General features: G+C 41.1%; 1 long non-coding RNA gene across 1 annotated transcript; it reads right to left on the reverse strand.

The window, feature by feature from the left end:
• Positions 1 to 8,564: 8,564 nt before the first annotated feature.
• On the reverse strand, positions 8,565 to 9,474 carry LOC140949223 (uncharacterized). The gene is made up of 2 exons (XR_012167096.1): positions 9,305 to 9,474; positions 8,565 to 8,869 (listed from the first exon to the last, which is right to left on the reverse strand). It is a non-coding gene; the product is annotated as an uncharacterized lncRNA (long non-coding RNA).
• Positions 9,475 to 16,502: the final 7,028 nt, after the last annotated feature.

Here is a 16,502-nt window from a genome sequence, read left to right on the forward strand (position 1 = left end):
TTGGGAGCTCGTACATTTTATACCTCACCGCTTAGAAAATGTCAGAAAACATACAGGAAGACATTCTGGTCACTAATATTTTAGTTATTCAATGTTAAATAAATAATGAATAACATACTAAGTTTTACAAAAGGTTTTTTTTAATAATTAGTGAAATTTAGGCGAATAAGAAATCGGAACGAACTTTTGAAACACCCTGTAGATGCCATAGTTAATGGAGGGAAACTACTTACTAAATTATTAAAAACATGAAAATACGGTCAAACCACCAGTAAGCGACCACCCAAAATGCAAAGATTTACAGGCAACCTCGTCCCCAGGGCCCTTCTCCCTGACTTTGGAAAAGCCAGGGAAAAGCACCCTGGGGACGAGGTTGATTTACAGGAGGCGGTCAGTTACGAGAATTGAACCACAGGGGTTTCTTCCGAGAAGAAATCCGGGTTAATATACTTTATAGTGCAGCATTTTCTATATTCCCATATATTTGTAGTTCCATTTGTAGTTCCCTGTTATCAATAAACGTGTGTGAGCAGCATTGCACATACATCGAAAATAGATATCAGACCATCCATTGAGTGGTTGGTTACAGGAGGTTGAAAACGCAATTGAAAATTATGAAGCCGTCATCCCCATAAGTGGTCGATTGGGGTGGCTTACGGGTTCAATAACTTTACCTCAGTTTGTTTTAGCCAACAGCCATCTATCCACAACAGCAACTGTTACTTAAGTGCCGAGTCTCTCCACAACGGCCATTTAAGGAGGGGAGGGACTGGTTGTTTTTTTGGGGTGGCAGGAAGGGGGGGGGGGGGGGGGGGGGTGGGAAATGGGCTTGATTTGAGAACTAAGGAAAAAACTAGCGTGGAGAAAATATACCCATAAACCAGTTTTACGTCCGCTAATGGGCTCAGAGAGCACGAAGCTTTAATTGGCTGACTGCAGGATTGTTCGCCTGTTTTTTATTGACTACTAATACTGCCTTTCAGTTTTTGGTTTAGCGAATGGGCCGCTCATTTGAAAATTGCTCTGGTTCAGTTCTCAGCTGTCCTCCGAAATAGACACAAGCGCTTGGCGCTTGATTGTTTACGAGTTGACTTGGTCATGATGAAAACATAACGCTGCTTAATCTAAACAGTATTTTATTGACAATAGTTGGCTATAGGTTATTTATCTTTCTTGAAAAATCTCTAGGTGTCCTTCTTCTATAAAGCTCTAAATTTTTCAGTACCACTAAATTATTTTGTCACCTCCATTAAAGATAGCTAAACGATTTACAGGCCATATTGAGTGGTTTCTCGACATTTTACCAAGAAATTCCGATGAATGATAACTATAACTAACTGGTCTGTTTTAAGCAGGTAATGACAAGTAACTCTAACGTGTTTGTTGTTCAGTTATGGTAAGCGTAAAACGGAATAATCAGAAGCACAATATCTGATGAGCGACGATAGTTTTCTTAGTTAAAGATAAATCATGAGAAAGACATTCTCTTTTTTCAAAGAAAGGCAGCGGATCATATCTTGAGTATCTTAAGCACCACACATGCATGGCGACATCATTGCTAACGTCGGAGTCGATTTCATATCGTTCAAATAGTTTGCGCGTAATGAAAAATGGCGCGTTATAATCAGTAGTGATTGTAGTGATTTATTGCAATTTTTAGCCTCAACTCATTTTCTGTAACTGTAAGTGGCTACTCTCTGCTATGGAATATTAAGGCTAAACAAGAGAGTATAAACCTCGCATTCTAATTTGCGTCGTTCAAAGAAGCTATTACAGAGTACAAAAACTAAGAGTGCAACCTTCGCTTTTTGCATTCTCGGCCAGAAAAATTAGCGATTTATAAACAACATTCCAGTGATATTCACTTGGTTTCGTTTCAACTCAATCTTTCGAACAACAACCTTCGAAACAAAACTTCATCCTGTCTTGTTGTATTTTTTTTTGGGGGGGGGGGGGGGGTGAGGAGTTGTTGGAAATGAAACAGCAATAAACCGTTTTACAGTTGTGAGCTTAGTATTCTAGCCTCTGAATGAAAGTGAGGCTGATATTGACCTTGCTCTGATACAAACCTCTTTCCTTTTCTTATGAAAATCATGCCAAAAAAGAATCCCAGTTAGCATAAGAACAATATGATTTACAAAATAAAGGAGGATAAGGGTTGTATCAAAACAAGGTCATCTTCAGCCTCGTTTGCACCCGCAACTGTAAAATGGACTACTGAGAACAACAACAGCAACAACAAAATAAATATAGAAATAAATAAAAGAAACTTAATATATTCACGGACACCTTTATTTCATTCATTAAATCATAAACATTTTTATGGGTATAAGAAATATTTTCCTGATTACAGATTCATTGTATAACTGTGATTATCACTGGTCTGCAGTGCCAAAAAAGGACGCCTGCGCGTTATCCTTTTAGTACTTAGGTAGTAGCTGCTCACAAGTGTAGTCACACCCAAAACAGTAGCAAGGCTTGCACACTGTATTCGGCCCTCTACAACGGTAAGACAGGCAAGGAGGATCCGCATGACACTGCACTTGCCAGTTTGAGCATATGGGACAATCTATGTGAAAGAAAACCAACAAGTAACCGACAAACGATCAAACCTGCAAAAGCGAAATTTCTAAATATGTTATACCCCTATTCGTTTGTTACTAACATCAATAATCCAGGAATTAACCAGACATCTGATAAAGAATCTACAACCGAAATTAAATCTACAATCTACGATTCTGCCTTACATTTAAGGGTCACGTGAAGCAGTTCGTCGTTGCCTACAACGGAGAGTGGCATTTGCTCTGTGCAAATTTGGTGCAAAAAAGTGTAAATTACAGTTAAATCAAGCTCTAGAATTTACAACCCCATGTACACTAGCATGCAAATGCGGTATTTACTATCTTTGCCCTTGATTTCCCCTAATTTGGACCTTTTTGCACGAATCCAACTTTTCGTGCAGGTGGAGCAGTTTGTAAGATTTTTTGGAAATGCGGTAAAGTTTACATTGGCAAAAGGGAAAGAGGTATGCATGAACATATTACAGAGCAAGATAGGGATGTGTGGCTTTCGCGAACTATTTAGAGTTCCTTGAAGTTTACAGGGGCGTAGCCAAGATCTTTTCAGAGGTACGCACAATTTTCCAAACGCCCCTGCTATTTTTGCAAGTGGCAGTTACGATCTCTAGACCACAGAGATGTGTTGAGATTTGTTAGTAGGATTTTCAGAAATGTTCAATATATGTTTCAGAAGACAACAAACAACATGACTTACACTCGATTTCTCTGCCTGTGACCTGAGTGCATGCAAAATAAAAAGAAAGCAACTGTGTTAGATTCTTCGAAAAAAAAAATGTGAAATGATAAAACTTTTCTTGTACCAAGCCTCTATAAAAATCTGGACAGCATTTGAAGTATTGGAATCTTGAAGGTTTGACAGGATTGGGAAAACTAATGTTCTCTGTTGCCCTGATATTCTTTTTTCTAAGAAACAACAATGACAACAAACAAACAAACAAAAAAAAAACAAAAAGAAAGTTACACAAAAAGTTTAATTCTAATTAAATTTATGAGAACAAAAGAGAGCGTATTCACTCACGTGGCCAGCATTCAGCAAATTTATGGACACAAAATAATTTTTTTACACAAGAAAAGAGTCCAACTCCCACAGGATTTGTTTGAAACACGAATATGGCCGCCGTGACGTCATGTGAATACGCTCTATACATGGAATAGCACAACTTGAACGGCGGAAAAGCAAGAACAAACCACAGCGAGAAAAAAGCAAATAATTGAGGTATTTACGATTTTTTTATTTAAGCTAACAGTTAAACACAAAGAGAACGTCGTAGATCATCAAAAATACTAACATTCATCGGAAAGCGCGAACTTACTGATCAATAGCAGAAGCATATAATCCTAAGAGGGTTATATGTTTCTGTTATAAGCTGTACCTGCACAAGGTCTTGGGAGAAGATACAAAGTATACTCAGAAAAATCAAGAACTTCATGTCTTTTACCTGTATGAAATAAAATGATATTTTCGAGCAGTTTTAGGTTAAACAAGAATTAATTCTACCTAAAAAAAAGGATTTCCTCGGTGAACGTTTTTTACTTTCTACGTTATCGACGGTCTAGTATTCTTCAGAATATATAAAGAATCGCTTGCATTTTTAGAGTCAAGCTGCTATAAAAGCAAGCGAGACTAATTATTTGCTTAAGATAAATTACAGTTAATATATATGATGGTGTAACTTACCGTCTTTTGAAAACCTCGCCCAATCGTAGTTACTCGCCGATAGCTTATGAGGAGTCTCAACAAAACTTTATTTCGTCTTATTTTCAAAAACCTTTGTTTAATGTAAATTACAAATTGAAGTTGGATATGGCACTTCAATGCAGCTAAAATCACTCGAAAAAGTCAAATGTCGTCCTTGCATTTAACTTGAAAGGAGATCACTCCAAATTAAAGAAAACAAAACTCGTACCAATTTACTTGGGATTTGGGTGAAAATCAAACTTGACGAAGTAAGAGAGGTCTAGCATAGCCTACATGTAGCTTGTTTACTGTACAATGGCTACTGCATACTCAAATTGATCTCAAAACTTTAAAGGAAGGCTCGTCGGGCTCAAATTTTCAGAGACTCGGACTGAAATTGTTATGTTATTTCAGTATCTGATTCGGAAATTTTATTTTATTATCTTCGTCAGATAATGATGAGCATATGTCAGTGAGGCAAAAACTGTAAAGAAATTAAAGATTCGCCTATAGTAGTAGTTCATCTGTCAGCCGCTTTAATTTCAGTGCTAGAATTTTTAATCCACCATGTTAATTAAGGATTTTTAATAAAGTCTTTCAATATCAAGATCTTGCGAGAGAAGTTTGAAAAATGTGGGATGTAAAGGCAAAGGTGATTCCGGTGGTAATGGGGCATTAGGATCACTACCAGGTTTTTTGAAAAAAAAAATTGAAGGTTATTGATGTTGAAATCTCTGTCAAACTGATCCACAAATGTGCAATGTTGGGGCCAGCAAAAATTTTTTAAGAAAGGTGTTTGAGATACAGAGGAGAGGAAATCAAACAGACGTGTGTTCCTTGACTTCCCTAGGCAAGTAGTTGTTGTTACCCGGAGCCAGAGAAGAACTGAAGAAACCAACTAATCCTTTTAGGCCACATAGGCTAAGCTTTGCACTCTAAGTTGTTGCCAGTTTGCATTATAACGTTTTATACTGCATAATGATAATAATAATAAAATAAACTAGGTTTCTGTAGATCATTCAGAGGACCGGAGGCTGTGGATTCGTGTCCCAAGGAAATCAAAAGATTTGTTTTCTTTGTCTCGCGTGGTTCCCTGATTGCGATTGGCAAGATTAACGCTAAGTGGGATTTATGGGTCATCTCTATAAGCTCTGTTTACCTTTGTCTCTGTTCCATTCTTTTGTTGCAATAAGTGCTACGAGGAAAAACATTTCAATGTACCCTTTCAGAGAAAATTATTTATTCCATGCTCCTTAAGCACCATGATCACATTTTAAGGGATGCTTTGATTCAAACTCTATCGAGAAATGAACACGTTCGTACAAACTACTTTCCGATAATTCGTCATCATTGTTACACTTGCATGCCATTATTCACTCTTGTTTTTATCGTTTTAAAACGGCCAGTTTTCCCAGTTGTTCAAACGCTGGCTAGGCTATCCACCTTTCAAATTACTATTCCTCGGAAAAGTACAAGTCGTGTACTGAATTAGGAAAAACAACCGCCTTATCCACATTTATTCTCGGTTTGCTTCCATTTTTATTTCACACTCATAGCTTATTACAGTGTATAACCGCCTTTTAAGAAGCTCTTCTGAGACTGTTAACCTTAGCTGGGACGCAGACGGGGTAACATCATTTACAGTTGCGAGGGATGCAGCCTTCGTTCGGGGAACAATGGTTAAACATGCAGGGGTCTACAAAGCATTCAATCTGCTGCTCTTTTGGGCATGATGTTTGGCCGCATAAATGTGAAGCAAACAATGAAGTGATTAGTTTTGCCGAACAACAAAAAAAATGGAACAAAGGGAAATCTACACTCAAAAAAACAATTTGGCAAAATAATTTTGGGGAAAAAACAAATAGGTATAGTTTGGGTGGACATACGTTAATTATGATTGGATGGTGGTATCAGAAGTCAAACAGTAACGAATTTAAAACCGCTTGTCCATTTCATTGACCCCAGAAAACTTCTCATCAAAAACTTCCAGTGATCCTCTCTTCGGAGACTGAGTCTCTTCCCAACTCAGCCGAGTTGGGAAGGGACTGAAGGGAACTCAGTAAATACGTACCTTTTGGCACTCTTCCGACAGACTTGCTTTCAACCTGAAAAAATGAGTCAAACCAACAAAAAATAAAAACATAAACACCAGCAGTTAAGAAGGAAGAATCCAGGACAAAAAATATTACACCCCCCAAAACAAAAGAACTGCAAGACTATAGCCGTACTTCCCCCACGTCTTTGAATTAAACTTTTTGTTTATTTAGTTTTAGAAAAAAAAAATACAAATAATTTGCGGGATATGAATAAAGTTAAAAAATAGAGTTTGAGGGAAATTATTATTTATTTACTAGATTAAAACAGTTTACTACGGTCACCTGTTAACTCGCGGTGCTTATGTTTGTGGACTAAAAACATGGCATCAAACATAATTTTTTTACCTCTAAAAGTGCCGATTAAATTGAACTTCAATCAAAAGAACTTCCTCGTTGTGAATGGAACTTTAGGTTATTGATTTGGTTTCCACTGCAACCTACCCATAGCAAGCCTGTAGAAATGATTAAGAAAAGTCCAGTCAGTTCTAAACCAAAGCTGGGATCATCCGCTTCATGCCGTTTCACCAAGCTTTAATTGGCTGACTGCAGGATTGTTCGCCTGTTTTTTACTGACTACTAATACTGCCTTTCAGTCTTTGGTTTAGCGACTGGGTCATTTGAAAATTGCTCTGGTTCAGTCCTCATGCTGTCCTCCGAAATAGACACACTAGCGCTTGATTGTTTACGAGTTGACTTGGTCATGGTGAAAATATAACGCTGCTTCTAAACAGTATTTTATTGACGATAGTTGGCTATAGGTAATTTATCCATCTTGAAAGATCTCTACTGAAAAAGAGCTTTATAGAAGTCGGACACCTGCCACTAAATTATCTTGTTACCTCTACTCAAGATAGCTAAACGATTTAAAGCCGGCCATTTTGAGTGGTTTCTCGACATTTTAGCGAGAAATTCCGATGAATGATCACTATTATAAAAATGAAAATCTGTTCCAAGCGGGTAATGACAAGTAACTCTAACGGGTTTTTTGTTCAGTTATGGTTAGTGTAAAACGGAATAATCACTAACAAGCACCTGATATCTGATGAGCGACGATAGTTTTCTCAGTTAAAGATAAATCATGACTGGTAAGAGAGTCTCTTTTCTCAGAGAAACGCAGCGGATCAGTTTCTTGAGTATCTTGCGTACCACACATGGCGACATCATTGCTAACGTTGGATCCGAGTAAATTTCATCGTTCAGGAGCACCCTAGCATTGTTAAACGTATTTTAGTATTTAAACGGTAGATATAGGCGTATTTTTATCCCCTAAAAGTTTTTCATCCGTTCGGATTTCCTAGCTGAAAGTCTAGTGATCCGAAAAAAGCCAGAAAAAAGGCTCTCGAAAATTCTAGGTAACCTTTTTAGGGTAAAAATCCGTTAAAAATGGGCAATTATACAATTATTTAGATGTTCGAAAATCCTAGGAGAGGCAGGCAACCAAGAAATTTTACAACAAATGTTCCGAAAATTCTAGATCTCAAACCGTCTTCCGAACAGATATTTTACGAAAATTGACTTTGGGTGACCCTGATCGTTCAAATAGTTTGCGCGTAATGTAAAATGGCGCGTTATAATCAGTAGTAATCGTAGTGATTTGTTGCGATTTTTAGCCCCAATTCATTTTCTGGAACTGTAAGTGGCAACTTTCTGCTGTGGATCATAAAGGCTAAAAAAGAGAGTATAAACCTCGCATTCCAATTTGCGTCGTTCAAAGAAGCTATTAAAGAGTACGAAAACTAAGAGTGCAACCTTCGCTTTTTTCATTCTCGGCCAGAAAAATTAGCAATTCATAAACAACATTCCAGTGATATTCACTTGGTTTCGTGTCAATTCAATCTTTTGAAGAAAAACCTTCGAAACAAAACTTCATCCTCTCATGTTTGTATTTTGGGGGAGGGTGACGGGTTGTTGGAAATGAAACAGCAATAGATCATTTTACAGTTATGATCTTAGTACCCTAGCCTCTGAGTGAAAGTGAGGCTGATAGTGACCTGTTTTGATACAAACCTCTTTCCTTTTCTTATGAAAAACATGCTAAAAAAATACTAGTTAGCACTTAGAGCAACATGATTTACACAATAAAGGAGGATAAAGTTTGTATCAAAACAAGGTCAACTTCAGCCTCGTTTGCATCCGTAACTGTAAAGTGGACTATTGAGAACAACAACAGCAACAACAGAATAAATATATAATTAAATAAAGGAAACTTAATATATTCACGGACACCTTTATTTCATTCATTAAATCATAAACATTTTCATGGGTATAAGAAGTATTTTCCTGATTACAGATTCACTGTATAACTGTGATTGTGGCTGGTCCGCAGTGCCAAAAAAGCACGCGTGCGCGTTATCCTTTTAGTTGCTGCTCACAAGTGAAGTCACAGCCAAAACAGTAGCAAGGCTTACACACTGTATTCCTCCTTTCCAGGAGCCTAGAAATTGCTTGCCCTCCACAAGGGTTAAACCTGCAAGGATCCGCAAAACACTGCACTGGAAGTTTGCATTTGGGACAATCTATGTGAAAGAAAAACCAACAAGTAACCAACAAACGAACAAACCTGTAAAAACGAAATTTCTAAATATCTTATACCCCTATTCGTTTGTTGCTAACATTAATAATCCAGGAACCAGACATCTGATAAAGAATCTACAACCCAAAATTAAATCTACAATCTACGATTCTGCCATACATTTAAGGGTCACCTGAAGCAGTTCGTCGTTGCCTACAACAGCATGGCATACGATCTGTTTTCAAGTTGGACACTACAATTAGATCACACTTAGTGCGACGTAAAAATGCTGGCTGTGTGAAAAATTTGATTTACACCAAATTTACTCAGTGCAAATGTGGTTTTACGATCTCTAGACCACAGAGGTGTGTTGGGATTTGTTAGTAGGATTTTCAGAAATGTTCCATATATGTTTCAGAAGACAAAAAACATAACTTACCCTTCAATTCTTTGCCTGTGACCTGAGTGCATCCAAAATAAAAAGAAGTAACTGTGTTAGATTCTTCAAAAAGAATGTCAAATGATAAAACTTTTTTGTACCAAGCCTCGCCTCAATAAACATCTAGACAGCATTTGAAGTATTGGAATCTCGAAGGTGCTTTATTAACGGATTTTGACAGTATTGGGAAAACTAGTGTTCTCTGTTGCCCGTAAAAAAACAACAACAACAACAACAAACAAACGAAAACGCAAACATACAAACAAACAAACAAACAGAAAGTTACATAAAAAGTGTAATTCAAATTACGCGATATAGAGCGTATTCACTCACGTGTTCAGTATCTATGCAATTTATGGGAACGTGGGGAAAGCGTATTCACTCAGGTGGCGAGCATCTATGGAAATTTTTGAGAACTAAAGAATTTCTTACATAAGAAAAGAGTCCAACTACCACAGGATTTGTTTGGAACACTAATATGGGCGCCTTGACGTCATGTGAATACGCTCTTGAACGGCAAAAAAAGCAAGAACAAACGATAACGAGAAAAAAAAACAATTAATTGACAGAGGTGTTTACGCTTTTTTTATCGTCCTAAATCATCCAAAACATTAACATTCATCGGAAAGTGCGAACTTACTGATTAATAGCAGAAGCATATAATCCTAAAAGGGTTATATGTTTCTGTTAAAAGCTGTACCTGCACAAGGTCTTGGCAGAGGATACAAAGTTTACTTAGCAAAATCAAGAACTTCATGTCTTTTACCTGTATGAAATAAAATGATATTTTCGAGCAGTTTTAAGTAAAATAAGAACACCTTTAAATATAAGTCTCCCTTGCTTGGATTAGCTAAGAAATGAGAAGGCGATTAATTCTTCCTTAAAAAGGATTTCCTCCCTAAAAGTATTTTACTTTCTACGTTATCGACGATCAAGTATTCACGACATATAAAAGAGTCGCTTGCATTTTTAGAGTCTCGCTGCTATAAAAGCAAGCGAGACTAATTATTTGCTTAAAATAAATTACAGTTAACTTATATGATGGTGTAACTTACCGTCTTTTGAAAGCCTCGCCCAATCGTGGTTACCTGCCGATAGCTTACGAAGAGTCTCGAAAAACCTTTATTTCGTCTTATTTTCATTGAAAAAACTGACAACGGTGACAACGGTGACAACAGTGACAACGGTGACAACGGTGACAACGGTAACAACAGTGACAGCGGTGACAACGGTGACAACAGTGACAACGGTGACAACAGTGACAACGGTGATAACGGTGACAACGGTGACAACGGCGACAACAGTGAAAACGGTGACAACAGTGACAACAGTGACAACGGCGACAAGGGTGACAACAGTGACAACGGTGACAACAGTGACAACCGTGACAACGATGACAACAACGGCGACAACGGCGACTACAGTAAAAACGGTGACAACAGTGACAACAGTGACAACGGTGACAACGGTGACAACTGTGACAACTGTGACAACTGTGACAACGGTGACAACGGTGAAAACAGTGAGAACTGTTGACAACTGTGACAACAGTGCCAACAGTGACAGCAGTAAAAACAAAGACGACGAAGACAAGAGTGACAACGGTGACAACGGTTACAACAGTAACACAGCTACAATAGTGACAACAGTGACAACGGTGACAACAGTGACAATAATGACAACGGTGACAACGATGACAACAGTGACAACAGTGAGAACGGTGACAGCAGCGACAACGGTGACAACTATGACAACAGTGAAAACAGTAACAACGGCGACAACGGTTAAAACAGTGACAACGGTGACAACGGTGACAACAGTGACAACAGTGACAACGGTGACAACGGTGACAAAGGCGACAACGGTGACAACAGTGACAACAGTGACAACGATGACAACGGTGACAAAAGTGACAGCTGTGACAACGGTGACAATGGTGACAACGAAGACAACGGTGACAAAGGTGACAACGGTGACAACTGTGACTACAGTGACAACCGTGACAACAGTGAGAACGGTGACAACAGTGACAACAGTGACAACGGCGACAACGGTGACAACAGTGACAACGGTGACAACAGTGACAACCGTGACAACGATGACAACAACGGCGACAACGGCGACTACAGTAAAAACGGTGACAACAGTGACAACAGTGACAACGGTGACAACGGTGACAACTGTGACAACTGTGACAACTGTGACAACGGTGACAACGGTGAAAACAGTGAGAACTGTTGACAACTGTGACAACAGTGCCAACAGTGACAGGAGTGAAAACAGTGACGACGAAGACAAGAGTGACAACGGTGACAACGGTTACAACAGTAAAACAGCTACAATAGTGACAACGGTGACAACGGTGACAACGGTGACAATAATGACAACGGTGACAACGATGACAACAGTGACAACAGTGAGAACGGTGACAGCAGCGACAACGGTGACAACTATGACAACAGTGACAACAGTAACAACGGCGACAACGGTGAAAACAGTGACAACGGTGACAACGGTGACAACAGTGACAACAGTGACAACGGTGAAAACGAAAACAACGGTGACAACGGTGACAACGGTGACAAAGGTGACAACGGTGACAACAGTGACAATAGTGACAACGATGAAAACGGTGACAAAAGTGACAGCTGTGACAAGGGTGACAATGGTGACAAAAAAGACAACGGTAACAAAGGTGACAACGGTGACAACTGTGACTACAGTGACAACGGTGACAACAGTAACAACGGTGACAACGGTGACAACAGTGAGAACGGTCACAATGGTGATAACGGTGACAACAGTGAGAACGGTTAGAACGGTGAAAACGGTAAACAACACGGACAACAGTGACAAAGGTGGCAACGGTGACAACAGTGACAACAGTAACAACAGTGACAACAGTGACAACAGTGACAATGGTGACAATAATGACAAGAAAGACAACGGTGAACACAGTGACACCGGTGACAACCGTTACAACAGTGACAACAGTGACAACGGTGACAACAGTGACAACGGTGACAACGGTGACAATAGTGACAACGTTGACAACGGTGACAAAAGTGACAATTGTGACAACGGTGAAAATGGTGACGACAGTGACAACGGTGACAACGGTGACAACAGTGACAACCCTGACAACAGTGACAACAGTGACAACATTGACAACAGTGCCAACAGTGACAACAGTGACAACAGTGACAACGGTGACAACGGTGACAAGGGTAACAGCGGTGACAACAGTGACAACAGTGAAAACGGTGAATACGGTGACAACAGTGACAACGGTGACGACAGTGACAACAGTGACAATGGTGACAACGGTGGCAACGGTGGCAACGGTGACAATAGTGACAACAGTGACAAGGGTGACAACAGTGACAACGGTGACAAGAGTGACAAGAGTGACAACGGAGACAACGGTGACAACGGTGACAACGGGGACAATGGTGACAAGGGGGCCTTAGTGACAATAGTGCCAACAGTAACAGCAGTGGCAACAGTGGCAGCAGTGACAACAGTGACGACAAAGACAACAGTGACAACGGTGACAACGGTTACAACAGCAACACAGCTACAACAGTGACAGCGGTGACAATGGTGACAACAGTGACAACAGTGACAACGGTGACAATGGTGACAACGGTGACAACGGTGACAACAGTGACAACAGTGACAACGGTGACAACGGTGACAACAGTGACAACAGTGACAACTATGACAATGGTAACAAGAGTGACAACTGTGACAACGGTGACAATGGTAACAACGAATACATCAGTGACAAAGGTGACAACGGTGACAACAGTGACAACGGTGACAAGAGTGACAACGGTGACAACGGTGAAAACAGTGACAAAGGTGACAACAGTGAGAACGGTGACAATGGTGACGACAATGACAACGGTGACAACAGTGACAACGGTGACAACGGTGATACCAGTGAAAACAGTGACAAGAGTTAGAACAGTAACAACGGTGACAACGGTAAACAACAAGGACAACAGTGACAAAGGTGGCAACGGTGACAACAGTGACAACAGTGCCAACAGTGACAATGGTGACAACAATGAAAACAAAGACAACTGTGAACACAGTGACACCGGTGACAACCGTGACAACAGTGACAACAGTGAGAACGGTGACAACGGTGACAACGGGGACAACAGTGACAACAGTGACAACGACGACAAAAGTTACAACAGCGACAACTGTGAAAACAATGACAATGGTGATGACAGTGACAACGGTGACAACGGTCACAACCGTGACAACGGTAACAACAGTGACGACGGTGACAACAGTGAGAAAAGTGACAACGGTAACAACGGTGACAACTTTACAATGATGACAACAGTGACAACAGTGACAACGGTGACAACGGTGACAACAGTGACAACATTGACAACGGTGACAACGGTAAAAACGATGATGACGGTGACAACGGTGACAACGGTGATAACGGTGACAACGGTGACAACAGGGACAACGGCGACAACAGTGACAACGGTGACAACAGTTACAACAGTGACAACGGTGACAACGGTGACAACTGTGTCAACTGTGACAACAGTGACGACGAAAACAACGGAGGCAACGGTGACAACGGTGACAACACTGACAATCGTGACAACCGTGACAACAGTGACAACGGTGACAACGGTGACAACGGTGACAATGGTGACAAGGGGGCCTCAGTGACAATAGTGCCAACAGTAACAGCAGTGGCAACAGTGGCATCAGTGACAACACTGACAACGGTGACAACGGTGACGACGGTGATTACGCTGACGATGGTGACAATGATGACAACGGTGACATCCTTGACATCAGTGCCAACAGTGACAGGAGTGCCACCAGTGATAGCATTGACAAGAGTAACGACAAAGACAACAGTGACAACAATGAAAACGGTGACAATGGTGACAACGGTAACAACGGTGACAACAGTGAGAACAGTAACAACGGTGACAACTGTTTCAATGGTGAGAAAGGTGACAACAGTAACAACGGTGTTAACGGTAACAACAGAGACAACCGTGACAACCGTGACAACGGTGACAACAGTGACAACGGTGACAACCGTGACAACAGTGACAATAGTGACAACAGTGACAACGGTGACAACGGTAACAACGATGACAACGGTGACAACAGTGACAACGGTGACAACAGTGACAACAGGGACAACGGTAAAAACGATGACAACAGTGACAACGCTGACAACAGTGACAACGGTGACAACGGTGAGAACAGTGACAACGGCGACAACAGTGACAACGCTGACAACAGTGACAACAGTGACAACGGTGACAGCGGTGACAACTGTGACAACTGTGACAACAGTGACGACGAAGACTACAGAGGCAACGGTGATAACGGTGACAACAGTGACAACGGTGACAAACGTGACAACAGTGAGAACGGTGACAACGGTGAGAACGGTGAGAATGGTGACAAGGGGCCCTTGGTTACAATAGTGCCAACAGTAACATCAGTGCCAACAGTGGCAGCAGTGACAACAGTGACAACAGTGACAACGGTAACAACGGTGACAACGGTGAGAACGGTGACAACGGTGACAACGGTGATGACGCTGACGATGGTGACAATGATGAGAACGGTGACATCCTTGACGTCAGTGCCAACAGTGACAGGAGTGCCACCAGTGACAGCATTGACAACAGTAACGACAAAGACAACAGTGACAACAGTGACAACAGTGAAAACGGTGACAATGGTGACAACGGTAACAACGGTGACAACGGTAACAACGGTGACAACAGTGAGAACAGCAACAACGGTGACAACTGTTTCAGTGGTGACAAAGGTGACAACAGTAACAACGGTGTTAACGGTAACAACAGAGACAACCGTGACAACCGTGACAACGGTGACAACGGTAAAAACGATGACAACAGTGACTACGGTGACAACAGTGACAACGGTGACAACGGTGACAACGGTGACAACGGCGACAGCAGTGACAATGGTGACAACAGTGACAACGATGACAACGGTGACAAGAGTGACAACTGTGACAACGGTGACAATGGTGACAACGAAGACAACGGTGACAAAGGTGACAACCGTGACAACCGTGACAAAAGTGACAACGGTGACAACAATGACAACGGTGACAACGGTGACAACGGTGACAACAGTGACAACGGTCACAATGGTGACAACGGTGACAACAGTGGGAACGGTGAGAACGGTGACAATGGTGACGACAGTGACAACGGTGACAACAGTGACAACAGTGACAACTGTGATAACAGTGACAATGGTGACAACGGTGACAATGGTGACAACAGTGACAACAGTGACAACGATGACAACGCTGACAACAGTGACAACTGTGACAACGGTGACAATGGTGACGACAGTGAGAACGGTGACAACAGTGACAACGGTGACAACCTTGATAACAGTAGCAACAGTGACAACGGTGACAACCTTGACAACGGTTACAACGGTGACAACGGTGACAACAGTGAGAACGGTGACAACGGTGACAACAGTGACAATAGGGATATCAATGACAACAGTGAGAACAGTGACAACGGTGAAAACAGTGCCAACTGTGCCAACAGTGACAGCAGTGCCAACAATGAAAACATTGACAACTGTGACAACAGTGACAACGATGACAACGGCGCAACAGTGACAACGGTAACAACAGTGACAACAGTGACAACGGTGACAACGGTGACAACAGTGACAACTGTGACAACGGTGAATACAGTGACAACTGTGACAACGGTGAATACAGTGACAACTGTGACAACGGTGACAACAGTGACTACATCGAGAACAGTGAAAACAGTGCAACAGTGACTGCAGTGTTAACAGTGACAGCAGTGACAACAATGACGACGAAGACAACAGTGACAACGGTGACAACGGTGAGAACTGTGACAACAGTGTCGACGAAGACAACAGAGGCAACGGTGACAACAGTGACAACGGTGACAACCGTGACAACAGTGACAACAGCAGTTCGGGAGTATGCCAGTTTTGGAAGAAGCGATTACGTCATGATTCCATTGTTCTGCTAAAAACACGCAAAAATAGGAATAAATAATCGCAATAAACAATGGAGCTTTTTTCAAAGCCTATTCCAGGTCTCCTCGTTCAATATCCGGGACTTCGGAGCTAGCAGTACCGACGAAGAAGCGTTCTCCTTGCTTTT

The sequence above is a fragment of the Porites lutea genome, chromosome 9 (genome assembly GCF_958299795.1).
Source record: "Porites lutea chromosome 9, jaPorLute2.1, whole genome shotgun sequence".
Classification (NCBI taxonomy): domain Eukaryota; kingdom Metazoa; phylum Cnidaria; class Anthozoa; order Scleractinia; family Poritidae; genus Porites; species Porites lutea.